Source organism: Genypterus blacodes, unplaced genomic scaffold, assembly GCF_046128005.1.
Source record: "Genypterus blacodes isolate CSIRO-AG114 ecotype Tasmania unplaced genomic scaffold, CSIRO-AGI_Gbla_v1 ptg000090l_1, whole genome shotgun sequence".
Taxonomy (NCBI): domain Eukaryota; kingdom Metazoa; phylum Chordata; class Actinopteri; order Ophidiiformes; family Ophidiidae; genus Genypterus; species Genypterus blacodes.
In genome coordinates this window covers 2389183-2395604 of record NW_027466895.1, presented here as the reverse complement: position 1 = coordinate 2395604, position 6422 = coordinate 2389183, and the positions used below count along the sequence as shown (strand labels likewise).

Sequence of the window (6422 nt, the reverse complement as noted above, 5' to 3'; positions counted from 1 at the left end):
AGCTGCTTACTTACTAACTGAAATTACAGACATAAATAAAAAGGAACAAATAATTACAACACCGGATGTCTATAGTTGGTCCCCCTGTCACATGTTCAGCAAATGTTCACAAATCTATCAACAACGGCTGCCATTTGTCAAATAATTCCAGTTGGTCGTCGTGGTAACGGTGTGTTTAACCTCTCAGCTCAGTTTCAAATTCTTGAGCAAAGTTGTTGCATTGTTGAATACAAATGCTTTGCATTTTGACTTGACTATCGCTCCTTTTGTGATGACTCTTGTAGATAAGACCAAATATCATTTATTTTATCAAATGTTACTGGAAAACCCTTTGGTGTCCTTGAGCTTTGTTCTCATCTCCAGAGTGATTGTGATAAGCTAAAGCGCTCGGTCCTGAGTCTGATTTATCTCACACCTTAGATAAGATAAAACTTTATTTATCCCAAGGGAAATTGCTGAAAAGACTTGTCAGGAGTGGGATTTGAACCCACGCCTCCATTCGGAGACCAGAAGCCCCTATGGTTGGGAAGGCAAACACCTTGAGTCTGGCGCCTTAGACCGCTCGGCCACCCTGACTGCTGAGGAGCTAACTTGCAGGGGATTATCAGGGTCAGATAGGAGGCCCAAAGTGTGTGTGTGTGTGTGTGTGTGTGTGTGTGTGTGTGTGTGTGTGTGTGTGTGTGTGTGTGTGTGTGTGTGTGTGTGTGTGTGCGCGCGCGTTTGTCTGTGTCTGTACAGTATGTGTCTGTGTGTGAAGGAAACATGATTAGATTATATGAAAATGTTCTGGTTAATAGGTTATTGGATCAAATAGTTTACTGAGAGATTATGGCGGTGTTTGTGATGGGCGGTGCAAATGTCATCTGTGTGTGTGTGTAACCAGAGTGCTGCTCATTTAGCATCGTCTTCAGTGTAGTTTGGCCACAGGATAATTGAGAGAAACCAGATTTAATTTGATCAACACAAAGGATTATAATGCTGGGTCAGTGTTCGGTAATCCATACAGATTACACTTTAAAAAGGAGCCTTGGACACGTGTGTGTGTGTGGTGGTGGTGGTGGTGGAGGGGGGGGGGGAGTAAGATTGCAAACAGGAAATGAAACACAGTCGTGCAGATGATACAAAAAAAGAAAAGGTTCCTTACTGTGGTCACTTCTCGCTCCACTTCCTGCCCGGCATCTGCCTCTGCTTGACCATAATGAGCGTAGGTGGTACACAGCAAGTGCAGAACAGAGAGAGGGCGAGAGAGAGAGCGGGAGAGAGAGAAAGAGAGAAGGGGTCAACATGCACTTATCTACACAATAATAACACTTTTAACTTTTTATGTTTATGACAAAAGAACACCAGACAAAGACAAACAAAAATGTCCCCCAGTGTGATGCCGCACTGCTGTTTGTTTGCTCTCCTCCCTGCAGGTAAACGCTGGCACACACTGCAAGGTGCCTTTATGCTCGACGGAGTCCCATTACGGTCTTGTTGTTTTCCTGCAGCTCCCCAAACTCTCCTTTTTTTAATTGGCAGATAGCTCTTGATGATGACGGATGGCCTGTGTGTGTTGTGTGTCTGTGTGTGTGTGTGTGTTTGTGTGTTGTAGCTACGTCCAGTCCAGTATAGTAAACACTCCACCTGTGCTACTGTCCAGGCGGAGCTCACTGACAGGAGGCAGATACATATCTCTTAGTCTGTCAGATGGGACGGTGAGGCAACACTTCCCTCTCCTGCCCAACGCCCCGTTTTCATTATTGAACGTTACGCCGACGGGAGGAAGTTAACAGGAAGGAGAAATACGTTTGCCCTTGGGCTAAAAGAAAAGAGAGGCATCCATGAGGATCGCAGTAAAAAAACTATGTGGTGGTGTGTTCTGTCATTCTGTCAGGAACTTTCTGCTATAGGGAGGCAGTAGCTCAGTGCTTCCGTTTGGGAACCGGAGGGTTGCCGGTCCGAGTCCCTGCCGAGGTGCCCCTGAGCAAGGCACCGAACCCTCAATTGCTCCCCCCTCTGCGAAGGGTGGTAATGTAATGTAAGTCGCTTTGGATAAAAGCGTCTGCCAAATGATTGTAATGTAATGTAATCTACAGAAGCACAGTAATATCACAACGGAGAGAATGTTTAATGTCTGCATGCATTTGTATTCACATATGCGTATATATAGATACTGTGTGCAAAGACTGTATGTTAATGTGGTTTTCACACCACAATGCCCCCCCTCTCTCATACACACGTTGGGCAAGCTGCTCACCGCGCAGGCAGGCTGTAATGTAATGTAATGTGGGCGCACAGGCAGAGGTTGAAGAACCACACAGGAAGCACCTGAGAGCGCCGCTCTGTGTACACACTCCTGGTGCTGTTATGGTGGCAACAAGGTGGTTTGCTGAGTGATGTATGTGCCGCATTTTTGCAACGGCACCATTATCAGTCTAACTGCAGGTTTAGTACTTGCCGTGTTCACATCTCTGTTTGTGTGTGTGTGTGTGTGTGTGTTTTAGCCAACAGCATGGCAGCATATGCAGGTTCACACTCCACAGAGCCTCAAATGATTTAATCAATTTGAAGGATCAGCGGAGAAGAGTGTGTGTGTATGTGCCAATGTGTGCAACATGGCATACTCATATGGTCTGATTTCTGTGTGTGTGCTTGTAAAATCTGTATGCTTCGATCCACATATCACACTGCGCACATAATATGAGCGATCATGCAAATTAATGTACACACTGCACATTTACATGCTTATTTACTGTATATGGCATGATGACAAATGGAAAAAGGATTGGAATCCCTGTGATGCTGGACTGGGCCGCATTGAAATCTATCTGCAGAAACATTAAATTTGATGACACATGTGCAAGTGTGTGGGTATCTCACTGTGTATGTTGGGCAACGTGATTCACCACGACTTAATTTAGCACATGCTGTGTGTGTGTGTGTGTGTGTGTGTGTGTGTGTGTGTGTGTGTGTGTCTGTGTGTGTCTGTGTGTGTGTAGTATGATGTAAAGCCCATCAGAAACTCTGATCATAGCGGTACAGTAAGAAGTGTTCAACCTTGGAACTGTTTGTAGTCATAATGGTTTAGACCCTAATGTTTGGCAAGTAAAAATGTATTTAGAGCTGCAGGGTGCGTGTGTGTGTGTGCATGTGTGTGTGTGTGAGTTTACGCCACAGCCAAACCTCCTCTCCTTGCCTCTCTCTCCTCTGCTGTGACATACAAAGTAGTTACATCTCTTTCCACTGTCACCCCCCAACACACAAACACACACACACACACACACACACACACAGCCCACCCTTGTCTCTGGGTTCTATATGTCAGTGTCATCACCTCAGTTATCCACCTTACATAATTAGCATCACTCCCCAATGATCCACCTTACGTTGCCGCTTGATAATTTTTCATTTTGCCTACTCCGGGTCTTTTCTTGGACACATACAGTTTGGTTACGTGATCGATGATGTCGCCCTGTTGTTTCATTCAGAAATCCCTCACTCTTCACCTTTCACTATCTCCAGTTGACAGATAGGCGTGTCGTTATTTCATTGGGGGAAAAGATCCATTTTGACAAAGTGAAGCTTCACTGGAGAATACACACCATCTATTTTTGTGAACACAGGTGTGTGTGAGTCATGTTGAAATGCCCTTGATGTGTGTGTGAGAGTGTGTGTGTGTGCCCTTTTGTCTTGCAGAGGGGGGTGAAGGTGTGTGTGGGAGGGGGGGCATATATGCATGCATAATGGGGCCAGCTCATAGAAAATGGACGTGAATCACTCTCCGATTATTTAGTCGTCACACCCTCCGTCTTTCTTCATTTCCTCCATTCTCCTACTTGGTCTCAGGTGTTATGGATGTGATTATTAAGCATGTTGCAGTACATATCATTTATCAGGTCTTCTATAAATGGACAGAATATATAGTTGCTGACAACCACAAATATACTGTGGCCCATCAAATACAATACGATACAAATACGATGCAAAAAACTGCGACGCTAAGAAAGATGTCGATATCAATATGTGGTGATGCAGCATTGGATTGCATCATCATATCAAATTATACTCCATCCACAAAATGTGGCTTGTCAAATATTGCAACAATTGCTGCAAATAATCCACACTTTTCCTACTTTGCCAGCTTTTCCCGGGCACATATTCCCCTCTGGGCTCCATCTCATTCAGCCTAAGCATCTTTAGCGCCAACACTCCTCATCCTCTGTTGCATCGTGTTAATGAAAGCAGCTCGGTTAAGCAGCTTTACCTAATAACTGCATTTTTCGCTTATATTTCTCGTTCACTGCTATTTGCTTCCTCGGCCTATTTGCCATCATGGCAGCTAAATCCGCGCACCTCCTCCTGCGCTATTGTAGATAACGTAGCCTTGGCTGGGAGGCGTGAGAGGGTGTCACTCTGGCATTACATAGCGTCTAATGTGCAGGCATGACACCCGCTCTGACACCTACTGTAGGCCCGTTAAATGTGGAGTGGGAGTTCCGACTCATTTTAAATAATTTGTGAGGTAAAGCCGTGCTAAAGGGAACGACTGGCCTGGCTGCGTTACTGTAGTTGGCTTTGTGGCGTTTGAAGCTAGATTAGAGTCACACTCGCTTTATCTCTCATATTGTGTATCGCTGCGCTGTCCCTTCCCATCTCCGTCATCATCTACTTCCTCCGCAAAGACAACCGCAGCAAGAATTCATCATGGGAAAGTTTGTATTCATTTTACGCTACATGGTTTCCACCTGCTGCCTGTTTTAGTCTTTTACATTTTTTGAAAGATAAATACTCTCAACAAGGATGTGATCTTTACCCGGGATTCAACCCCCCGAGAACCCAAGATGAGCGTCTCGTCTCGTTGTTCCCTCATGCAAGTCTGTGTTTGTGTCTCTGTCTGAGGCTTGGCTCTCCACAGTGCAGTGAGGAGGAGAGGGATTATCACAGCAGAGCATGCTAGGTGTCAAGCAAGCTGGTGACTGAAGGAGCTGCCAAATAGAAGCCTCTTTAACCTTTATCTTACTGCAGATAGCATCTCGGATAACCTTAGAGGACAGATGGGTGAAGGAGGGGAGGAATGGAGGATTGGAGGGAAATATGGAATTTGCTGCAGAATTTTCCATACATTTATCCCGCAGATGGTGAAAAGTTGCATCAGTAGATGGTTCAAGGTCAGTGAATGCCGCATCATAGGCACATAGGCTGCTGTTTAGTCAGTGAGGGCCCCGTTTAGTCTGCCCATCATGCATGGAGTCCTATTTCCACTGTCTGTCCCCTTTGTAAATCCTGACACCACTGTCTTTATTTCGTGTTACCTCTGCCCTTTGCTGTAGCAGTCCCTCTCTCTCTCTCTCTCTCTTTCTCCCTCTCTGTCTCTGTCTCTCTCTCCTCCGCCGCCTCATCTCCCTGTGCGCCGCTGATAAGCAAAGTGCCCGCCCTGTCTCGGAGGGGAAACCATGGAAACGTACCAGCTACGTGTTAACATCACAGCATGTTAAATATAACTGCCCCTCCCCCCATCACCCCCACCCACCCAACCACCCACACCTCAACCCCCTCCCCTCCCCTCCCGCCCACCCTGCCCACCCACCCGCCCGCCCGTGCCACACAGCCCAGTCGTTCTGCCGTTGATCCTCGCCTGGCTATAAATACATGGTTTCCTTCCCATAATTGCACCTCTGACAGGCTTGTTTGGATGGAGGGAGGAATAGGAAATGCCAGAGAGAAAGAAGGAGAGCCTCCTTCTCCTCTCCTCTCCTCTGTCTCTGTCTCTCTCTCTCTCTCTCTCTCTCTCTCTCTTGCCTCTCTCTTATCTGTGCCAGTCTGTGTGAATGCACATGTGTGTGCCCTCAATTGATTAATTCTCATTATAGGCCAATCAAGGAAACTGGTGGTACAGATTGTGAAATTCAGACCATTTAAGATGATCTCATTTAGAACAAACACGCTCCGAAATGACCTTATATGGAACACAATCACCTAATGATCTAGACGTCATTCTTGTCGCACATAGAGGCAGAGTGGTATTGATTTCTACACAGTTGGGATATGAGACATTACTGGCATGCTTACTCAATTCCTCAATTCAATGCTTAAAGCCCCTTAAACACAGCTAACTTCATACAAAAGATTACAATTTAACAGCGTTTAAGGTGAATTGGATTAATGGATTTTGCATAACTTAAATGATTCTTTTCAATGAGCAAATCAACAACCATGCACATATGCATCCATGCAAGTACGTATGACAAAGTGATGCTTTTTTTTGTCATTTTCCAGAAAGAATGATCATTTACGAGCCACCTATCCCTTAATTACTCATGTAAATTGGATGAATGTACATTGTAACTGAAGCTGACAGTCTGTAATTTGAGTCTGTCATGTCTCATCCACATGAATAAGAACACTGAGATATAAAAACAGAACTAAAACAGCTTTTATAT

At 45.3% G+C, this 6422-nt stretch overlaps 1 non-coding gene across 1 annotated transcript; it reads right to left on the bottom strand.

Moving 5' to 3' along the window:
- Positions 1-466: 466 nt before the first annotated feature.
- On the bottom strand, positions 467-576 carry trnal-caa (transfer RNA leucine (anticodon CAA)). The gene is made up of 2 exons: positions 539-576; positions 467-512 (listed from the first exon to the last, which is right to left on the bottom strand). It is a non-coding gene; the product is annotated as a tRNA-Leu (tRNA).
- Between the last annotated feature and the right edge of the window lie 5846 nt (positions 577-6422).